Source organism: Capra hircus, chromosome 13 (genome assembly GCF_001704415.2).
Source record: "Capra hircus breed San Clemente chromosome 13, ASM170441v1, whole genome shotgun sequence".
Taxonomy (NCBI): domain Eukaryota; kingdom Metazoa; phylum Chordata; class Mammalia; order Artiodactyla; family Bovidae; genus Capra; species Capra hircus.
Genome location: NC_030820.1, coordinates 6,998,699 through 7,022,253, shown reverse-complemented (window position 1 = coordinate 7,022,253; position 23,555 = coordinate 6,998,699). Strand labels below are relative to the sequence as shown.

The following is a 23,555-nucleotide window of genomic DNA, read 5'->3' as shown; positions in this document are numbered from 1 at the left end:
ATCCATGAATACAAGTTACTGGTGGCTTGATGCTTGAATTTCCTTAATATTTTCAGAAGAAAAATTCCTGAAGTTCACACCTTCTCAAAGTAATATATATTCTGTTGTTGAGAAAACAAAAAATTCCAACTGTCTAGAAGTATCCCAAGTTTAAGGAGAAGTTTCCTCACAAATGTATCAGTGGGATATATATATATATACTGAAGCTGTGCTCTGTTAGGTGTGTCTTGTCCAGTGTGATTGTTAGGTTGGTCTCCAGTTAACTGTGGGCATTGAGGAATTCAGTGAAGAGGTTCTCAAGTTTGCTGTAATCCTTGCTACTTCAGTATGAGGGTCTCTCAATTCTCTTAATGTAGACCCTGAGGATAAGTTTGTCCAGGAGATATTGAGGACTTCAGAAGCCTGACTTATTTTTCTCAAATTTTTAGAAGGTAGATTAGTGTAAGTCAGTTTAGAGGGCAGTGAGTGAATAGTTTTTTGCTTGAAAAGATTGCCAGGGGAATCAAATAAGACTTAGAGATAAAACAAAGAGTTTGAGGGAGGAGGTGATAGAGAAGACTGTCTCCAGTTGACTAGATTAGGTTCCTACTAGCAGGGCACCTCCTCTGACATGCCAGGCCTTGCTTTTTACCTGTGAAGATTGCCCAGAGTTTACCAAAAGTGCTAGCCTTGTTTCCCTGATTCATTGCAGAGTTGAGCTTTGGATCATGCTCTGTGGATTGCACACTCTCTTGCTAACACTTTGAGCTTGGTCCTAGGGTGTGTGGTCAAGGAAGGGGAATATAGATGGTGGGCATGTAGTTTGGTGCCTGAGGCATCTGACTGGGGCATGTGGTCCCTTTCTATTGAGACTGATCGATCCTGCACCAGTTCTGTACCACTTGGCAGCCACAAAGCGCTGGGCACCTCCTAGCCTCTCCTTGGCTCAGTTTACACATTTATGATATGAGGACGATAATTTCTACTTTACAGAGTTGTGAAGGTTAACTGACTTAATGTATGATAATCACTTAGAACACTATGAGGCATGTGGTAAGCTACTCATAACTGTTATCAATAATGACTATTGTGAGGATATATGTGAAGTGAATATTTGTGGAAAGTTAATTCTATGTTGTGGATAAAAGGAGAAAAGTGATGCCAGAAAGAAGGTTGATGTGGTTACCACCAAATCTTACCTTTACTCAAAACACATACACAAAGAAAGCTTCATCTAACTTAATTCAATTATTAATTGCAAATGACTTCTTTGTGTAGAAGACAATGTCCTGAGGTTACAGGTACATGGAGCCAGTGTGGGTCTGGGGAGAGATTAATGCATAGCTGGGTGTATACCTTAAGGGCAACTATGAATACAAAATTGAGTAAAATTAAGTTTTCCTTTTTCTTTTCATCTTAGAATAACTTTAATTTTCTCAAGTCCTACTTATGCTGACTATTTCGTTACATTTTTCCCCCATGATGAATCAATCCTACTTTAAAAGAGTTTACTTATGTATACTTAAAAATGATTTAAAATACATTTTGGAATGAGTTACATGTGAACGAACTTTATAGTTTTGAATGATGACCTGTGGTTTTTAAGAGTGTGGATATGAAGGTTTTTTAAAAAATAAATGTGTTCTATTATTTTGATTGGACCGTGGCCTGAATGAGTTTAGTGTATTTTCCTCCCTTTAATTATTAAGTTTGGGGAAGAATTTCAGTGGCTTATCTTTAAAAATTCTTTTTTATGTGGAATCTTTGATCGAAATATATGTTAGTAGTTTAAAGGTTAAGGCTCCACTAACCGGAAGAATTTTCCCGAATCTTAAGGATTATGCTGGAAGTCATGCATATACGGCCTCCTACCATTGCTGTCAGCTTGCATAATTGTGATTTGTCATCTTTGAACCCGGTGGTCTTCAAATAAAGAGTTTAACTGAAGACATATTCTAATAGTTTGAATCAATGGAAGGATATATAAAAATTGGATTCTTATATTTTCTGTACTTAGAAAAAATGAGAGTAACAATATTAAGTCCTTTCAGTCAACTGAAAAGTTCCAGAATATCACTTATACTGTTATGTTTGAGAGTAACCACTTATCCTTACTTTTTTGGTCAATCTATTTAGCAGAGCTGAGTTTTGTCTTCATTATCAAATAAATATGGGCAACCATCATACCTTTGTCTTTTGACTTTGGGATATACTTTTTGAATTCGAGAAAACCATACCTTTTAAACTTGCTTTTTACATTATTACTTAGGCAGGTGGCTACACTGGGTTTGAGTTCCTTGAGGGCTTTGCTAACTGTGGATTGAAATGGTTTAATGGGTTTAATGGTCCTTATTGGCCAGAAGGGATGTCTTGCCTTGTATTTTGAAAAATATGAAAATTTGCACTTACCTAAATAGTGAAAAGTACATTGACCTCAACCTGATGCCACAGAGGGGAAAGGGAGAATGTGAAATAAAATTTATAATAAAAAACGTTGGGTTTTGGTGACCTCTATAATTTATACAGGCCACCTCAACAAATCATTTTTGAGCTTTTCTTAGAATCTTATTCCCTTGTGTGGTTTCATTTTTCTCACCCACCAAGACAGACAACTGCAAAGCACCAGAGGGCTGGGATGGTGAGTGTATAAGTTCCTGCCTATGAAACTGACTAGCTCCTCCCTTCGGGGTTTTGGGAGGGAAGGTGGCCACTCGTATGAGAGGTGTTCTGTAGTGTGAGGGTGAAGATGAGATGTGGATGACAGTGTGCATTTGCTTGTTTTCACAATGTGGTGAAGAAAATGGAAAGGTCGGTTTTATAGATCATATTTTAATAATTTATTGTTACAGTGATTTGGTCCTATTATTTCATTATTCATTGTTTTTTAGAGATTCTTTTTGTAACTGATGGGAAAGTGACTCCTACCCATTGGGTAGTACACTTCTGATTTCCCTCCCAGCAGAGAAGATAAATTTGTGCAGCAACTTGATTGTCATGTCTGGCCTGTGCATTTGGAAGACAGTTGCTTTCATGCCTGCTTTTGAAATAGTTTTGGTTTGGATAGTGACAGTGGATTTTAAATTTTAGACCATAGTTTGTACATAATTTGTACATTTCACATGTACAGCTTCTGATACGAATTTTTTCTGTGAGAAAATTGGATTTAGATCTGGGTGAGTCATGATGCCTCTGCTTAAGTAAAGAGTGTTTCATAGATTCTGATAGAAAATGAGCTCATAAAATGCTTACTGAAGTGCTCTTTGCACATGAAAAAATTTCTTTTGAAAGTATTAAGATGAGGTTTGAAAAGTTCTGATAAGGAATAATAGGTGAAATATGACTTGACAAACTGATGAAAGGTTACTTGTCGTCTTGTGAGGAAACTAATGAATCTGGCTGGCTGGGTGTATCCTTTGAGAGATTTTGGTTAATTTGTTTTGAAAACTGATTATTTTGGTAAGCAGAATACTAAGTATTAACAATAGTGATAAGTATAGCCTTTGAATTTCATATGGTGAAAGGTAAATTGTACAGGCCTCCATGTTAAAAATGTTTTGCTGAACTTAGATTATTGGACCTTGCCATCTTTTGTTGAGTTGATTCATTCTTTGTGTCTTCGTATGGTCAGAGGAGATGATACTTCATGGTCGAAGCTTGTTGATTGTCCAGATCCTTTAGCATTTAAAGAGCAGATTATATTGCGCACAGCTGTCTGCTAAAAATGGACCATTGTCTTTGGATCTCTATATAATCCAATGTAGTACTTACTTGTAAATCTTGGTAAATCCTTTATAGAAGTAACTTCTTATCCAGACGGCTGGTAGTTTGGGGTGCGAGGGAAAAAAAGGAGATGTTTGCATTATTGTACGTTTATATGAGTATATATAATGCTTTATGCATTTATCTGACCTCTACATCCTGAGCCGTAGAGCCAGCTCTGCATGCATGCCTAAAAAGCAAGGATCTCCAGAATGTCCTCCCTGTGGTTGGTGGACCACAGCCCAGGGCTCTGTGCAGCTATAGGATTAGGCCATACGTCCTTCCTTTGGCCTTATTCTTCTAGCTGGAATTGTGTGTGTGCTTCAAAGGGAGAGAGAGCCCCAAAGGCCTGTGAGTCTTTGGGCTGCTTTGTGGTCATGAAGACGGTGTGGCTTGCTGCTGGTGCACGGGCATATCTTGGATGGGAGGGAATACTGGGAAGGTCTGTTATAACCCCCTTTCTCTCACCAAGCCTGTAGCAAATTCACTTTTAGGGTTTCTTTATGGTTAGAAGCCTAACCACACCTGCTCCCTATCCCACTTCGGTATTTAGTCTTTGTTGCAAAAACATAGCTGCTTTACTGTCATTAATGTTTATTTTTGAGGTCAACAATTATTTAAAATAAGTGAGCATCTCTGTTCTTCTGCACAGTTTTTGTTTTGAAGAAATGATCTTCTCATAAGCAGAAGGGAGCTGAGGAGTTCAGTAGTTCCTTGCTTCCTGCCCCCACCTCACTCCCCTATGGGGCTGAACACGCTGGACAGATAGCTCCATGCATCTAGCTCACAGATACAACAAATGCCCTCAACTGTGTGACTGAGGACTCCAATTTTAGACCCACAACTCCCGAAAGTCTCATTTTTCTCTTCCATTGGCCATATATTTTATTGTCTGTAATGAGGAGTGGGGGAGGTCCTGTTTTTATGTATGCGAAGCAAGGAGTTTTGCCTTTTCTGCTTTGTAGTACTTCAAATGTTTTCATTGCATGAAACTTGGATTTTGCCTTCAGATGCTCTTTGTACCTTTATTTTTTTTCAACTTGGTTATCATTGATTATTTCGTCAAAGACTCTACTTTGCTGTCTGTTTAGCAGTATTTCCAGGGGTGCTTCAGTATTTCTGTGTATTCCATCTGATTATAGAGTCTTTATGTTTCTCTGCATTTTTTGTTTTATTTTTTGAGGTGTACACACACAGTTACACTTCATGGAGTTGCATCCAGCCAAGTGTCCATGTTCTTCTTGTGAAGAGGCAGAGAAAATCACCTCTCCCAAGAATTTCCACCTTCTGACCAAGGCATATGTGTGCTGAAGAGCTGTACACAGATGGGAGGCAACTTGTTTGCTTGTTCTGCTGCTAGAGCATTGATTTAATTAGAAGACAGGCTGTGGGTGGCCAAGTGCAGACAAAGAAGCACCAGACACAGCCCAGTTAGCCTGGGACAGTAAAAGTAAGTTACACTCTTTCTAAAACACTTTTTTTGAGTATCGATGCTGATTCTTGCCTTTAGTAGTAAGGGGCAACTTGTAACTTACTGTTTGTGTTTACACATTAGGTGCATCTGTTCTTTTTCTAAGACCCTAGACATTAAATGTGCTCTTTAGCACAAAGTATCTGCTTAATTAAGGAAAAGCAGTGATTTTTTTTCTTCTTTTAATTTTTTCAGAATAAAAAAGAAAACTGAATCAATGATTACATTCCAGGTTAATTTTTATACAGCATCAAAACTGTGTATTAGTTTCGACTGAGTCAAAACTTTTAAGTACAGTGCTTGTTGTGTTACAGAGCTTTTTACTGATGGGAACATGAAAACAGTTTCACCTTTTTCTAGCCATTTCTTGATGAGCTGTGTGCACCTTATCACATGAATTCATCTTGACTGAATGTGGTAGAAAATACGGTCCAAGACCAGACTTAGCAGTGTCTAAGGAGCTTGTGGACTTCCCTGGTGGCTCAGATGGTAAAGCGTCTGTCTACAATGCAGGAGACTCAGGTTCGAGCCCTGGGTTGGGAAGCTCCCCTGGAGAAGGAAATGGCAACCCAATCCAGTACTATTGCCTGGAAAATCCCATGGACAGAGGAGCCCCATAGGCTACAGTCTATGGGGTCGCAAAGAGTCGGACACGACTGAGCGACTTCACTGTCAAGGAGCTTGTAGCTTTATATATAAGTCCTTGTTTTCCTCTGGGAGTTATTACTCTCTAAGAATATGCTACATTTTAGAATTCAGTTTTGAACTACTAAAAGCTACATTTGGTAATATGATGGAATTGGTGATAATTTGTGTTTTGGTTATGAGCAGCAATTTAGACTTTTGGGTTGAGTATAAAATATCTTCCGTTAAATTAATAGAGATATTAGATTCATTGGCCCTTGCATTTATAGTACTGTGATTATTGAATCATTTTGTATGTGTGTGTGATGTGCGTGTGTGGTATGTGTGTGTGTTTGGATCTGTATGATTTGGGGACATCAATTTTATTATTTAACATCTATTGTTTTTTGCTTTTGGTAGTGAAGGGCTAGGCTTAAGAAGGTTTTTCTGTGTTCAGCAAAGTCACAGGCTGATAATCATGAAGGTCAGTCTGAAAGACTGCCTTTGATTTTAAGTTTTTAATCTATCTCTCAAAGAGACTTTATTCAGACTCTGGAAAGGCATGAGAAAGAAATTTGTTATATAATTTTTAAGAGTCTCATCAAGATCATGTCCTAAACCCTGCTACAAAGCAGAACAAAGCGTTACTTCTGTTTCTTCCTCCCATTCATTCTCGGTATATAGCTGCCATCTAATTTTTATATGTATAGCAGACTTTACCTGTTAGACTAATGAAGGATTGCACCTCACTGTAGCACAGCAAAGAGCTTAAAACTGAGTCCTAGGCATCCCAGTTGAGAGCAGTGCTTTGGCTATTCCGACTGCCAGGGAGTTCTTACTGGCAGTCATTCCCGCTCAGGGTCCAGCATCCTGCATGGTAATCACATTTCCTGATAGTTTATGACATGCATATAATGCTGGGTATCAACACTACTGCACTTACTAGGCTTCTCAGAAAATTCCGAGTGGGGAACTTATTTTTGTTTTCCTCTTTTGGAAGTGTGTGCAGATGTTAACATTTCCTAGTGGGCTGGACATCTTTTAAATTAAAAGCATAGTTATCAGTTCCTACTTACAAGTTAGTGGTGCTTCCTCGCCCCTCCAGTCTGCCATGTCCTCACTTCACATTTGACAGAAGGATGGTTTACATTATTATAATTTTGTGGTCTGTTAGGTTCTTTTTGAGCGATATTTTCACATTATCATCAACATGGTTGAAAGGTATTGTTGTTTAGGTTATAGGGAAGTATAAGGAGATGCCAAAGTTGGCTTTACCAGAGAAACAGCTTCGTTTGTCTTTTCTATTGTAGCTCAAGTGGAAAAGACAATTTCAGGTACCGGGTGTGCTAACCTCTTCCTGGACATCATAAAGACTCCAACTAAAACAAAGTTTAAAACTATTTCAGATGTGCAGGTCTGTTGAAGCCAATAGTTTTTAGAGATTTGTGTTATGTTTGACAAGTAACTCTTTGTACCAGAATTTGGTGGCTTGCAATTAAAAAAACCCATGAAAATAAACTGCTGTGATGTAATTTTTCTGCTTAATTATGTTATCTGTTTATTTACAAATTAGGCAGATTAATAATGGAAAGAAGGTGAATACAGATGGGCAGTGCTTTTTTATTAAGATACTGTTAGTAATAAATTAGAGAAAAAACCTGGTTCTATTTTTGACAGAATATTGTGTGCCGGGTCAACAAATGCTCAGATGAACAAAAGAAGTATTTGATGCATTTATTCTGACTTTCCTAGAAGAACTTAGATGCTTCAAGAAGATCATTTAAAAGTCTTAGTTCCTAATACATAGGCTGTTGTGAATTAGTTTTTTAAAGAAATATAAAGTATGTGTTTTTGTGTGTGTAATTGAGCAGTTAAAAAAATGAACTGTCACAGATACTCAAACTGGGTATTCAGCATAGTATCTTTGACTCAACTGTTCACAGAGTGTGATGCAAACAAATGTTCTCTTAACTTACATCCAAGATGGCTAAAGTATTACTTTAACACATGTTAAAAGTGGAGCACTGTACCTCTTTGGCTAGATACAATTCCAGGCTGTCTCGGTTGAGTAATTTCCTCAGGCATTCCAACTTTGATCAACCACAGCACGAACTTTTAGCATGTCTGTAAAGCAGCCAGTCCATCTGTAAATATGTCCTGAGGTAGAGAGAAAAGAGAGAATGCCAAAAAGGAAAGAATACTTTCTGTTGTAAAGGAACAGTTACAGAATGAAAATGGAAAGTTTTTTTGTTTCCCTAGGAGCTCTTTTTAGATAATTGAGCCTCTGATGTCTAAGTATGCCCTGTGGTTCTGTATTAATGAATGAAAGATACTTCGTTTGGGCCTAGTAAAAATGCTTTCCCGACTAACTCTGCTGAAATGTAATGGTTAGAGTTCATTAATTCTTAAACTTTCCAGTCTTTATTAATGTATTTAGTATTAATTGGCCAAAAACCTAAATATAAACAAGAGCATGTATCTCAGTAAATCATGTCTTAATTGTTTATGGCTGGTATTTAGATGAAAATATTCTTATATGACCCTGTTTTAGAGAGTAATTCTCAGAACAGGCACACCACTACCGGAGTAATCTCTTTGTTTTCAACACATTAAGCAAAATAGATTTTTCTGGGTTTTATTTTCAGTGACCTGAAAATGAATTTGCAAATATGTCTGTTGATTTCTATGGGGCTTCCCTGCTGGCTCAGATGGTAAAGAATCTGCCTGCAATGCAGGAGACCTGGGTTCGATCCCTGTGTTGGGAAGATCCCGTGGAAAAGAGAATAGCAACTCGCTCCAATATTCTTACTTGGAGAATTCCATGAACTGAGGAGCCTGGTGGGCTACAGTTCATGGAGTCGCATAGAGTTGAACATGACTGAATGACTAATACTTTCACTTGGAGTTTTTTAGTTTGCTTTGCTCCAAATTACTAATTCCAAAGAGAATACCATGTTTTCTTTCATCATTTTGGCAATGACAGTTCACCATTGTGTAAAGGTGTAGATGAAGTTGTCTATACTGATGGTGATCAAGATAGTCTTGAGAAAAATTTTATGATATCTCATCATTCTTGTGGATTCTGGGTAGAAAGCTTATGTCTCATTTTGGAGATGCAAAAAAGCATTACAGATTCTAATTATCACAATCAGAAGATACGTGGCATTTCTGACTTCTAACCTAGCTCTTAGTAGAGTACTTTGATGCAGGGTTAATTAGTCTGCAGCACAGATTAAATAGCCTACTTCTGTATTTCACGGATTCAATGGACATGAGTTTGAGCACAAACTAGGAGATGGTGAAGGACAGGGAAGCCTGGCGTGCTGCAGTCCATGGGGTCGCAAAGAGTTGGATGCGACTGAGCAACTGAACAACAACTACTGTGTTTATCATTTGTAAGTAGCAAGAAGTACATATATTCAGTATTTTCAATATCCAATGAGGCATGGGAATGAAATCATGATTTGTTGTCGGGACTGGCATTTGTGTCAAAGAGCTGCTTTGCCTGAAATCTCTATTGTGGGCAAAACTGAAGACTTTGAATTTGCATCTGGAGAAGCATGAGGCCTTATTAACCTTTACAAAGTGAGGGTCCAGAAGAGATGGTTTACAGATGTATGTTGATTGTTCCATAGACTAGTTCTTAAAAACTGGAATTTGTTGCAAACATTTAAAATCGGGAGACTCATAAAAATCTGGATTTCTGATTTCTTTCGAAAGAAAAATGAGATCTGGTCTCATGGGACATGTATTCTTTCAGGGTTGCAGTCTACCAAAACAGAGTGACAGCTGCCCCTTTTTCAGTATAGGAAGCTGTGTAACTAAGACTATATTTCAGCTCAAGGTACAGCTGAAAATAAGGCCTGGACAGATATGCCAACTTTTATCTTGTTGGAAGGCCTGAGGAAATGAACTGATGGTTTAATTGGCCTAAGTTTTTTGCTCCAGGTTGCAAATTGTTACAACAGGGATTTCTACCAACAATAAGACTGGAATGAGCTTTGATTTGATTTTTTAAAATTGGAATTGGACTAAGGTATTAACTTATTACTTTGAAAATGAACTTCAAGCTAAAGACTTTTCAAAAAATTTCCCATAGAAGCAGTTTGAACCAGAACCAAAGTATTAATACATCACTCCAAAGACTTTGAGCTGGAGCTGAAGCAGGTAAAAATACTCTGTGACCTGGCTAAATCCTTCATTTATTTCTAGTCCCTGAAGTAAAATATTATTTTCAGTGTTCGTAGTGAAGAATGCACCAGAAGTGACCATAAGTGCAAGCATATTACACCCAATTCTGAACCCAAAGGATAATTAGCTTCCAATCTTGATTCCACTACTTCTGGATGGAAAGCACACTAAGATAAATCACTAGTTTGTGCATAATATTTGTGGTTGCATCTGTGATGATTACCCAGAAGCCTTTGTACATCCTTTTTATCAGGGACTCTGTCACATTTTATTAATCTTTTCCTGATTCATTTCATTTCTCTCCAGTAGAGGTTGAATCCCGCTTCCCAGAGTGGTTAGCTCTTGTAGCCTCTCACGATTCAGTTTTACTTTCTTTCTCTCCACGTTCTCTGTTCTGTTGCTCATAGATACCTTTACAAACCTCTTCAACGTGGGGTTCAAGGAGAAAGTGAAGATAAGCAGTTCATCCAGGTGAGAGTTTCTCAAGGTGAGGGCCATGCTCTGACTGGATCAGATTCACTTGAGGTAGCTTGTTAAAAAAAGAGCAGTTTCTCCCTTCACCTTACGTGACCTAAGTCAGAATCTTTGGGGATAGGACTCTGGAAATGTTCATTTTTCTGAATTAAACAAAAAAATTACTCTTGAAATAATTGTAGGTTCACATGCAGCTGTAAGAAACAACATGGAGAGAGCCCTTGGAGCCCTGCCCACAGTGATGACTGCTTCTAGAAAAGCTGCTCTTAATCTTTTATTTTAAGACATTGCACTGTAGTGTACGTATAGAAAAGCATACATATTTATGGTACAGGAGCAGCTCCTTGAATTTTCAGAGGGAACCAGCACCCAGGTCAAGAACCACATTTGCAGCCCTTCAGAGAGCCCCTTCTGCCCCTTCCAGTCAGTTCAGTTCAATCGCTCAGTTATATCTGACTCTTTGAGACCCCATGAATCGCAGCACGCCAGGCCTCCCTGTCCATCACCAACTCCTGGAGTCCACCCAAACCGATGTACATCAAGTTGGTGATGCCATCCAGCCATCTCATCCTCTGTCGTCCCCTTCTCCTCCTGCTCCCGATCCTTCCCAGGATCAGGGTCTTTTCCAATGAGTCAGCTCTTCACATGAGGTGGCCAAAGTATTGGAGTTTCAGCTTCAGCCTCAGTCCTTCCAGTGAATATTCAGGACTAATCTCCTTTAGGATGGACTGGTTGGATCTCCTTGCAGTCCAAGAGACTCAAGAGTCTTCTCCAAAACCACTGTTCAAAAACATCAATTCTTCAGCACTCAGGTTTCTTTATAGTCCAACTCTCGCATCCATACATGACTACTGGAAAAACCATAGCCTTGACTAGATGGACTTTTGTTGGCAAAGTCATGTCTCTGCTTTTGAATATGCTATCTAGGTTGGTCATAACTTTCCTTCCAAAGAGTAAGCGTTTCTTAATTTCATGGCTGCAAACACCATCTGCAGTGATTTTGGAGCCCCAAAATAAAGTCTGCCATCATTTCCATTGTTTCCCCATCTATTTACCATGAAGTGATGGGACCAGATGCTATGATCTTAGTTTGAACTAAGGCCAACTTTTTCACTCTCCTCTTTCACTGTCAAGAAGAGGCCTTTAGTTCCTCTTCACTTTCTGCCATAAGGGAGGTGTCATCCGCATATCTGAGGTTATGGATATTTCCCCAGCAATCTTGATTCCAGCTTGTGCTTCTTCCAGCCCCGCGTTTCTCATGATGTACTCTGCGTAGAAGTTAAATAAGCAGGGTGACAATATACAGCCTTGACGTACTCCTTTTCCTATTTGGAACCAGTCTGTTGTTCCATGTCCAGTTCTAACTGTTGCTTCCTGACTTGCATATAGGTTTCTCAAGAGGCAGGTCAGGTGGTCTGCTATTCCTATCTCTTTCAGAATTTTCCAGTTTCTTGTGATCCACACAGTCAAAGGCTTTGGCATAGTCAATAAAGCAGAAATAGATCTTTTTCTGGAACTCTCTTGCTTTTTTGATGATCCAGTGGATGTTGGCAACTTGATCTCTGGTTCCTCTGCCTTTTCTAAAATCAGCTTGAACATCTGGAAGTTCACAATTCATGTACTGTTGAAGTCTGACTTGGGAAATTTTGAGTGTTACTTTACTAGCATGTGAGATGAGTGCAATTGTGTGGTAGTTTGAGCATTCTTTGGCATTGCCTTTCTTTGCGATTGGAACGAAAACTGACCCTTTTCAGTCCTGTGGCCACTGCTGAGTTTTCCAAATTTGCTGACATATTGAGTGCAGCACTTTCACAACATCATCTTTTAGAATTTGAAATAGCTCAACTGGAATTCCTGGGAGAAGGAAATGGCAACCCATTCCAGTATTCTTGCCTGGAGAATCCCGGGGACAGAGGAGCCTGGTGGGCTGCTCTCTATGGGGTCACACAGAGTTGGACATGACTTGGCAGCAACTGGAATTCCATCACTTCACCTAACTGTTCATAGTGATACTTCCTAAGGCCCGCTTGACTTCGCATTCCAGGATGTCTGGCTCTAGGTGAGTGATCACCCCATCATGATTATCTGGGTTGTGAAAATCTTTTTTGTAGAGTTCTGTATATTCTTGCCACCTCTTCTTCTTCTGCTTCTGTTAGGTCCATACCATTTCTGTCCTTTATCGAGCCCATCTTTACATGAGTTCCTTTGGTATCTCTGATTTTCTTGAAGAGATCTCTAGTCTTTGCCTTTCTGTTGTTTTCCTCTATTTCTTTGCATTGATCACTGGGGAAAGCTTTCTTATCTCTCCTTGCTATTCTTTAGAACTCTGCATTCAGTTCGGTATATCTTTCCTTTTCTCCTATGTGCTTCACTTCTCTCCTTTTCATAGCTATTTGTAAGGCCTCCTCAGACAGCCATTTTGCTTTTTTGCATATCTTTTTCTTGGGGATGGTCTTGATCCCTGTCTCCTGTACGATGTCATGAACCTCCATCCATAGTTTATCAGGCACTCTGTCTTTCAGATCCAATCCCTTAAATCTCTTTCTCACTTCCACTGTATAATCATAAGGGATTTGATTTAGGTCATATTGGAATGGTCTGATGGTTTTCCCTACTTTCTTCAGTTTAAATCTGAATTTTGTAATAAGGAGTTCATGATCTGAGCCACAGTCAGCTCCCGGTCTTGTTTTTGCTGACTGTATAGAGCTTCTCCATCTTTGGCTGCAAAGAATATAATCAATCTGATTTCTGGTGATGGGTTGACCATCTGGTGATGACCATCTGGTTGACCATCTGGTGATGTCCATGTGTAGAGTCTTCTCTTGTGTTGTTGGAAGAGAGTGTTTGCTATGACCAGTGCATTCTCTTGGCAAACCTCTATTAGCCTTTGCCCTGCTTCATTCTGTACTCCAAGGCCAAATTTGTCTGTTACTCCAGGTGTTTCTTGACTTCCTACTTTTGCATTCCAGTCCTCTATAAGGAAAAGGACATCTTTTATGGGTGTTAGTTCTAAAAGGTCTTGTAGGTCTTCATAGAACCATTCAGCTTCAGCTTCTTCAGCATTACTGGTTGGGGCATATATTTGGATTACCATGATATTGAATGGTTTGCCTTTGGAAACGAACAGAGATCATTCTGTCATTTTTGAGATTGCATACAAGTGCTGCATTTTGGACCTTTTGTTGACTATGATGGCTACTCCATTTCTTCTAAGGGATTCTTGCCCACAGTAGTAAATAAAATGGTCATCTGCGTTAAATTCACCCATTCCAGTCCATTTTAGTTCACTGATTCCTAAAATGTCAATATTCACTCTTGCCATCTCCTGTTTGACCACTTCCACTTTGCCTTGATTTCATGGACCTAACATCGCAGGTTCCTATGCAATATTGCTCTTTATATCATTGGACCTTGCTTCCATCACCAGTCACATCCACAGTGGAGTGTGTTTTTGCTTTGGCTCCCATCTCTTCATTCTTTCTGGAGTTATTTCTTCACTGATCTCCAGTAGCATATTGGGCACCTACCGACCTGGGGAGTTCCTCTTTCATTATCCTATTATTTTGCCTTTTCATGCTGTTCATGGGGTTCTCAAGGCAAGAATACTGAAGTGGTTTGCCATTCCCTTCTCCAGTGGACCACATTTTGTCAGACCTCTCCACCATGACCCGCCCGTCTTGGGTGGCCCTACATGGCACTGCTCACAGTTTCATTGAGTTAAGGAAGGCTGTGGTCCATGTGATTAGATTGGTTAGATTTTTGTGATTGTGGTTTTCTATCTGCTCTCTCATGGAGAACTGTAGGGTAAAACCTTTTCTGAAATGGAATCATGCAGTAAGTATCCTGTTGTGTCTGCTTTTTTGTTTAATTGAGGTGAAATTCATAGAACACAAAATTGGTCATTTCAAAGTAAATAATTCAGTGGCATTAAAACATTCATAATATTGTGCTACCACCACGTCTGTCTTGTTTCGAAATATTTTTGTCTCCCCAAAGGGAATTTTGTACCCATTAAACAGTTGCTCTGTATTCCCTCCTCCCCATCCTCTGGCAACCACCAATCTCCATTAACTCTCTGGATTTCCCTGTTCTGGATATTTCATGTAAATGGAGTCGTACAATGTGGGACTCTTTGGATCTTCTTTCACTTGGCATAATGTTTTCAAGGTTCTTCCACATCATGGCATGCATCATATCAGCATGCCATTCATCTTCGTGCAGTATTACTCAACACTGTTCATGCATATACCGCGATTTGTTTATTCGTTTATCCATATATGGACATTTGATTGGTTTCCACTCTTCTGCTGTAAAAGGTGTTGTGAATAGTGAACAGTGTTACTGTGAACATTCCCATACAAGTGTGTGTTTGTCAAGGTATCGAGTCATATGGCAATTCTGTATTTAGCTTTTTGTGAAGTCACCAAACTGTTTCCATGACAGCGGAACCATTTTACACTGCCCACAGCAAATGTACTGTAGTTTTTGTTTTTGTGAGTATAACAATCCTCATGGGTACAAAGTGGTACCTCATTGTGATTATCATTTTTTTTCTCTATGAATAATGACGTTGAACATCTTTTTATGTGCTTGCCGACCATTTGTATATCTTCATATAAATGTCTATTGAAGTCTATTTAAATCCTTTGCACATTTTATAATTTGGTTGTTTTTTGGTTAATGTTATTGAAAATTATAGGAGTTTTTCATATATTCTTGATACTGTACTGCTGTTGCTGGTTTGTCAGTCTGAAATTACATCAAAATGAACACTTGAAAAATAAATTGTAATTGCTCCACCAAGTATTTCCTATCTCCTGTCCTGTTTTGTTTTTCTTCATTGTGTTTACTGCTCATATGCCATCTAATTTATTTCGTTTCTTATTGTCTGTCTCAGCTAGAATGCGGTTCCATCTGGGCAAGGATATTTTTCTGTTATGCTCACTGCCGTATCACCGTGGGTTAGGGCAAGGATTAATAAACCATGACCTGAAAGCCAAATCTGGACTGTTGCCTGTTTTCGAATGGTCTGAAAACTGAGAATGTTTTTTTTTTTTTTTTAATGGTTGAAATGAAGTCAGAAGAAGAATAATATTTCCTGACACCAGAAAATTATATGAAATTCAAATTTCAATGTTTATAATGAAGTTTTACTGGAACACAGCCAAGTTCATTCGTTTGTATATTTTCTCTGGCTGCTTTTCATGCTCTAGAGGCAGAGTTGAGTAGTCGTAGAGTTGTCTGTGTGGCCTGCAAAGCCTGAACTGTATAACAGAGCTGATTCTTTACAGCAAGATTTGCCTGGCACATAAAGGAACAATAAATATTTGTTGGATGAATGAATGAATCTTAGCCTATACCACCACAGAGGAATCCAAATTGGAAATCTTTCAACAATCAGTCTTGAAAATTTGAGCTTAATTGGCTGCTTAATAAAAATATCCCCAAATGATTTTTTTGTAATACATTTTTCATTGGCTTCCATTCATTCTGTAAATAATGAGAACTGATGATGAAATACCAAGGAATTTGTAATTTTTAGGATAGTGTCAGGTAGGGTAGGCTTATTGTACAAATTTTACTAGTGTTAGTTTGAAAAACACTGTAATAACACAGTAGACATCCTGCTTTTACTATTTGATTTAAAAAAGATTCAAGAAATAGTTTGTTTAAAAAGCTGTTTCATCTTTTTTCTCTTTCTCATCAGCATTAGACTAATAATGCTACCTGTTTACTAATGAAGATTGTAATAAAAATGATTTTGATGTCTTAGCATAACTTAATTTTGAATAAGACAGTGTATTATCATATAGTTTCATTCTGCTGTTGAATTTGCCCTTGGATTACAGGGTATGAATACTAACATATTAGTAATTTCCTGTAAATGTCTAACTTCTCCTTAAAGGAAGATTGGAGATTGGACAAACATAAATCATTTTATATAAAAATTATTTTATGATGTTCCAGTCTAGTTTTTGTACAGCATTTGAAAACTAAATTGTTTGCATCTGTGAGAACTGTTAATAAAGGTCTTATAATAGATCCCCAGAGGTCGAGTGTACCCCATAGTCTTGCAAACAGTTCTTATTTTATGCTTTCAGCAAAGGACATTAAATGGGTAATACAGGTTGTGGTTTATAGTGAAAGAGTAATGCTTTGCAGATCTTTGCCTTGGCTTGGTGTTTCCAAATTTCATTACTCAGAAAGGGTTTCCATGTCATGGTGGGGTGTAGCTCCTGACTTGCCTCTTGGCCTTCTTGTCCTCTCTCTTCTGGGTTAAGCAGTCAGAGGGATCTTGCTTTTTATAGCTTTGTCTCCTTTGAAAGTTAGAAGTAAGTTTGAAAACTATTTTGCTTTTAAATGTTATCTTTTAGAAGGTGAAATTCTATTTCCTGAAGTTATTTCACTTCTCTTGTTTCAACTGTGAAAAGGTTGGATTCTTAACACTCTATGACATTTTTTTGTGGCATTTCTCTATAGAGTAACCTGCAAAAATGAGTCAGTATCAGCTTCCTTAAGGGATTATAGTTCACAGTGATCAGTTATTCTATTTATTTATGTTTGTAATTAACTCCTATTCATTCTGCAAATATTTATTGAGTACCTACTGTGTGCCAAGTATTACTTTTGACATTGGGATAAAATAGATAAAAAGACAAACTATTGTATTTACGGGGCTTCCATTCTATGGGGAGAATTAGACAATTATGTATAATGTCAAGAAGTAAAAAGTGCCATAAAGAAAAATCAGAGGAAAAATTGTTGGGTCAGGTTAGGGAAACACTAAGCCAGATTTACAGGGACTTACCTGCCCAGATTTGCATGGCTTCCCTGGTGGCTCAGACGGCAAAGCAGTGTTGGAGACCTGGGTTCAGTCTCCGGGTTGGGAAGATCCCCTGGAGAAGGAAATGGCAACCCAGTCCAGTACTCTCGCCTGGAAAATTCCATGCACTGAGGAACCTGATAGGCTACAGTCCATGGGGTTGCAAAGAGTTGGACATGACTGAGCGACTTCACCTGCTCTTAAGATGTCTCATAAATGAAACAGGGGAGAAAACCATGTAGAGAAGTTGGGGAACAGATTCTTGAGTTTGAAGGGAAAGTACTGCACCCCATTTTATTCTTCTTTCTAGTACTTATCACATGGGATATCAGCTATTTATACATGCGTACAAATGGTACCTGCACACGTTTCTATACACACATGTATGCAGTCTTTATTTGTTGATTCTTCCCTTGCTATCAGTTCAGTTCAGTCGCTCAGTCATGTCCGACTGTTTGCAACCCCATGAATCACAGCACGCCAGGCCTCCCTGTCCATCATCAATTCCCGGAGTTCACTCAGACTCATGTGTATCGAGTCCGTGATGCCATCCAGCCATCTCATCCTCTGTCGTCCCCTTCTCCTGCCCCCAGTCCCTCCCAGCATCAGGGTCTTTTCCTCACTAAGCTCAGCGTTTCAGAATGCAAAAGCCTGCAGGTGCAAGTGTTCCTCCTGTGCCCCGGGAGGTGCAAGGAGATCCTGTGGTTGTGTGGCGCACAGTGAGAGGAGAGGGGGAGAGCCTGGGCCATGCAGGTCCCTGTGAATCTTGGAACTTGAGACTTCAGATTTTATTCTCAAATGTGACAGGACATTGTAGGTTTCTGAATAGGGGAATAACAGGATTTTAAAAAGATCTCTAGCTACTGATTGGATATAATGATTTCTAGTTGTATAAAGTGATTCAGCTCAGAAAATCAACAACAAATGACCATGTACATTATAAGGGGAAGGTTAGTATATGGGGTGATCAGTTTATACTGAATGATAGGTGCACGTTTTTGGTCAGTTTCATTGTAATTTGCATACAACAAAACTCACCAATTTTTTAAGTGTACAGTTTGATGAGTTTTGACAAAAGTAGCTACCAATGTAACTACCAATACAGTCTTGACATAAAACATCTTCATTGCCCGTAAAGTTTTCTCATAATGTTTATCTACAGTGGATTCCCCTCCTGTCAGTGGCAATTACCCCTGGCAATTACTATCTCTCCTTTTAATCCCAGTTTGGCCTTTTCTAGGATTTGGTATAAATAGAATCATACATTAGGTAGCCTTTTGTGATTGGCTTCTTTCATTTAGTTTAATGCTTTTGAGATTCCTCCATATTGTTGGCTGTATAAAGGAATAATAATAATAACTAATAATAATAATAATAAAAGGAATTATGAGCATTTGTGTTGTCCTGTGTTTGGCTGTTCTGATTAAAGCTTATATGAACATTTTCATTTAAGTCTTTATGTGGACATATGCTTTCATTTTTCTTGGATAAATAGTTAGGAGTAGAATTGCTGGATCTATGGTAAATGTATGCTCAACTTTAAAGAAACTGCCAAACTCTGTGCTATTTTTATTCTCACTAGCAGTGTATGAGGGTTACCGTTGCTCTACATTCTTGCCAAAACTCACTATTGTTGGCCTTTTAAATTTAACCGTTTTAGTGGTATTTTGTGGTTTTAGTTTGCATTCCCTAATGACTAATGCTATTATGCATCTTTTCATGTATTATTTGCAATCTGTACGTGAAACTGTTTGCCCATTAAAAACTTCGGATTGTCTTACTGTGTGGTATGATTTTTTTTATGTACTGGATACAAGTCCTTTACCTTTATGTTTTATAAAGTTTTTCTCCCAGACTGTGGCTTGCTATTTTTAAAATAAATCTTTAGTTTTAGAACAGTTTTAGATTTACAGAAAAACTGAGAAAATAGTTCAGAGAATTTCAGTATACCCAATACCTGATTAGCGTCTACATTAGTATGATATATTTCTAACAATTAATGAACCTGTATTGACACGTTATGTTTAACTAAAGTCCATACTTTATTCAGATTTCCTTTTTACCTAATGTGAAACTCTTTCTTCGCATCAAAGTTTTTACCTTTGATTATTATATTTTTCATTTCTAGAAGTTGGTTTTTTTTTTTTATGGCTTCCTTTTTTTTCCTTCTTCATGTTTTCCTGTATCTGCTTGAACGTACAGTTTAACATTGTTAGCTAACATCAGAGTCGTTTGCTAATTCTGTCAACTGTCATCTCTAGATCTGTTTTTATTGTTTGGTAATTTCTTCTGGTTATGAGCCATAGCTTTATGCTTATTTGCGTGCTGGTCATCTTTGTTTTTTTTTAAACACTTGAGTTTTGCATCTTTGGAAGTTGGATATTGTAGTATTTCTTCAAATATTGTAGGACTTTGTTCTGGGACACTGTTAGTTTCGATTGTTTTGATCCTTCTGTGGCATCGCTACAACCTCGCTAGTGCAAGGTTAGAGTTGCCTTCTTTCTAGGGCTGATTTGGCCCAACTCTTGACGTTGCCGTCTGAGACATTCCTGATGTCCTCACTCTGGCTGGCGGGAGCTGACTTACTCTCCCCTCTGTGAGTGCCAGGAACTATGTGGCTTCCTCCTTTCTGAGGTTCTTTCGGTGCCCTTGGAAGCCCTCTCAGGCACTGTAGGCTGGTGCGCCTGTAGGGTCAGGGCCCTATGGGCCTCTGGCATTCTCTCTGTGTCTCTCTCCTTTTTGCATAGTCAAGCTATCCTGGCCTCCATGAACCTCTAACTTTGTCTCCACAACTTGGAAAGAATTTTGGTTCTTTTTTGGGTTCCTCTTTCTGCTGTGGCCTAAAGAGTATCTCTAGGGATTAATTGGAGGCACCTGATTTGTGTCTTTTTCTCAGGATTACAGTCCTGTGCCAGCTATTGAATGGAGTCTGTTTATTTCATATGTGTTGTCTGATTTTCTAGTTAGGAGGACACATATGATCCCTATTTTGGCTTCAGGGTCAGAAGTAGAGGTTTAATAGACACACTTTTAACATTATAAATGTATTTTGAAGTAGGAGAAATATTTTTGAAAAAAAATTGCTTATACCCTTTTTTCTTACATATTTTTAAGATATCAAATTTAAGCCATCAGGCAAGAGTCATTTTTAGAATAATTTGGTTTTGTTCACTTAGTGATTTCTAACTTTGTATCCTTGCTCAGTCTCTCAGTCGTGTCCAACTCTTTATAATCCCATGGACTGTAGCCCACCAGGCTCCTCTGTCCATGAAATTTTCCAGGCAAGAATTCTGCAGTGGGTTCCCATTTCCTCCTCCAGGGGGTCTTCCCAGCCCTGAGGTTGAATCCTCTCCTCCTGTGTCTCCTGCATTGTATTTGTATTTATATTTTTATACTGTATTCGATATTATATTCAAAATAATTGTGTAGCGTTCATGTGCATCTGTGCTCTGTTATGTCCTACTCTTTGTGACTCCCCAGGCTCCTCTGTCCATGGAATTCTCTGGGCAAGAATACTGGAGTGGGTTGCCATTTCCTACTCCTGGGGATCTTCCAAAGCGGATTCTTTACCACTGAGTCACCTGGAAAACCCTAATTTTATAGTGCTTATTCATTTTAAAGATTGTTGAGCTTGTATGTATACTGTTATATTGTTGTATGTGTATTTTGGGAATTACTGAAGCATCCATAAATTTAAATTTAAAGTTTTCTCACATTTCAATTCCTTTCTCACATATTATGAAAGATATATGTGATTGGCAAGGGAAGCTATGTAGAGTGAAAAGCAACCTTGAAATACGGTGGTAATTCTGGAGAAGGAATGCAACCATGGGGTCACAAAGAGTTGGACATGACTGAGCAACTAACACACACACGCACAGTGGTAATTTGTGTTACTTGTACAGTTTCTGTCTTCAATGTCATAGAGGTTTCTGACTTAGGTTTTTATATTTTTTAATATATGGGTTCAGGTTTTTGAGCACAAGCCACCTGTTTTCCTTGCTTGACCCTGCCGTAAACCCTTTCTCTGCTCAAAAAAAAAAAAAAGAAAAAAGAAAAGGGAAGTAATCTAGGGTAAAAATTCAGTCTTTATCTGTTCTAAACCATAGTCTATCCTAAGTTGGCTCTCTTTCCCAAGATCAAGTTGTGAAATGATTTATTTAAGAATAAATAATATTTAAGAATAAATATATTAAGATATAAATATTTAAGATAAATATTTAAGAATATTTGCTTGGAAGGCCTGATTCAAACTTGTTACACCTAATTATCCACTTTCTTCCCTTCATCTTAGAAAGTGCTTTCTCTTAATAATGGTTTTATTTGTCTCCCAAGTTTGGAAGTTATGGTCCTTTCCTTCTCTTTCTTCTTCCTTTTCCCTGTTGGAATCATCTGAGACCTACGTTGTGAAAAGGCCTTCCATTTGGTCTCTCTCATTTCAGTTTCCTCCTCTTCCTTTTCAAATAATATGTGAATATCAGTTTATGTTTCCTTGATCAATATACTTGACTTTTGTTTCTATAGAAAGCTTGAAGAGCTTCTCATCATTTTCCCAGTCAAATCCAGATTCTGATGAGTGACATGGAGCAATCTATTTGGCTCCAGCCAACCATATTTCCTAAATGTGTCTTCTGTGACTCTGACACTTTATGGCTGCCTACCTGTTGCTTACAGCATAACCACCAAGTGGAATTTTCTGACCAGTCTTTGCTTTTGTGCTATACATTCTTCAGGAAGACTGCTGTTAACTTCTTCATCTCATACTGGCCCACTTCCCTTTGAGTTCTCAAAATACTTATTGTCTGTATCACTCATTTTCTATTTAATTTTACAATCCTTTTGTGGCTTTTTCCCCTGTGATCATATTTGTAAAATCCTATGGACAATTAGGTTTTCTATTTGCATTAGGACAAAAGGCCTGGTCTCAAATCCCTGACCCCTTTGCTCAAGTTACAGGTGTTAACACATACGATGGAGATCTTCATGTTGTGGTCAGTTTTCCTTGGGTCTGGCAGAAATTCAAGAAACTGGGGACATTTGTAGATGATTTTGTACATTTGGTGGTCTATGGATAAAGAATTGCCCTGGTTTCCTGGATAGTATTTGTGTTAGCTTAGAACAGAGTTAATTTTCTGGATTTGCTGAGATTTCTGACTCAGATATTCTCTTGCATTGGATGTCCAGTTGATCCATCACCATTTTTGGAAAAGACTTGTTGTTTAGTCACTAAGTCATGTTCAACTCTTTGTTACCCCATAGACTGTAGCACACCAAGTTCCCCTGTCCTTCACTATCTCCCAGAGTTTGCTCAAATTCATATCAGTTGAATCAATCACGTCCATCTCATCATCTGTCATCCCCTTCTCCTGTTGCCTTCAATCTTTCCCAGCATCAGGATCTTTTCCAATGAGTCGCCCTCTTTGCATCAGGTGGCCAAAGTATTGGAGCTTCAGCTTCAGCATCAGTCCTTCCAGTGAATATTCAGGGTTGATTTCCAGGTTTGATCTCCCTTCTGTCCAGAGGACTCTCAAGAATCTTCCCTAGCACCATGGTTTGAAAGCATCAGTTCTTTGCTGCTCAGAATTCTTTATGGTCCAGTCTCAAATCTGTACATGATTACTGGAAAAACCCTAGCTTTGACTATACAGACCTTTGTCATGACAAACTACTCCACTATTCTTCCGTGAGAGCCTTGATGGATTGACCATAAGCATAAGGCTTATTTCTGGACATTTCTAGTGCATTGATCTATATATCTGTCCTTAGCTGTATGTCCCTGTCACACTGTCTTGATTACTGTAATTTGTAGTAGTTATAAAACCTCGAAGTGTGAGCCCTCCAATTTTGTTGTTTTATTTGAAAGATTGTTTTGACTATTCTTTTGTTGTTGTTATCTGTTTTGTTTTAATTTTAGAAAGAAGCCCCAGTTTTTCCTTAAACCCCATTCTTAGTTTTTCAGGGACAGAAACTCAGCATCATCTGGTGACTTCTGACTGTGCACTAAGACATTTCCTAGGAGTTGTCCTACCAGTCAGCAAGGGCCAGACTGTCCACATGCGGTCCAGCTCAAAAGCATCTGGGCCCACCCTGGCAAAGGGGCTTGTGTGATACAGCATGGAACACTGGATAGATAGCCTAGGACTTCTAGGCCTTGCAAAGTTTAATTGTTACCCACCAGGCCTGGGCCATTTCAGGGACCCTAACCAAGCAAACATTCATTTTCCCTGATGTTTT

At 38.6% G+C, this 23,555-nt stretch overlaps 1 protein-coding gene across 4 annotated transcripts in view; it reads left to right on the top strand.

The window, feature by feature from the left end:
- TASP1 (taspase 1) overlaps window positions 1–23,555 on the top strand; it is a 264,742-nt gene that overhangs the window by 20,039 nt on the left and 221,148 nt on the right. Inside the window, exon 5 of one of the 4 annotated variants that reach the window (XM_018056930.1) lies at window positions 4,922–5,188. The exons of the other annotated variants lie outside the window; for them this stretch is intronic. The gene's annotated coding sequence lies outside the window, so the exon portion shown is untranslated. The remainder of the gene's footprint in view (window positions 1–4,921; window positions 5,189–23,555) is intronic. 4 annotated transcript variants of the gene reach the window in all.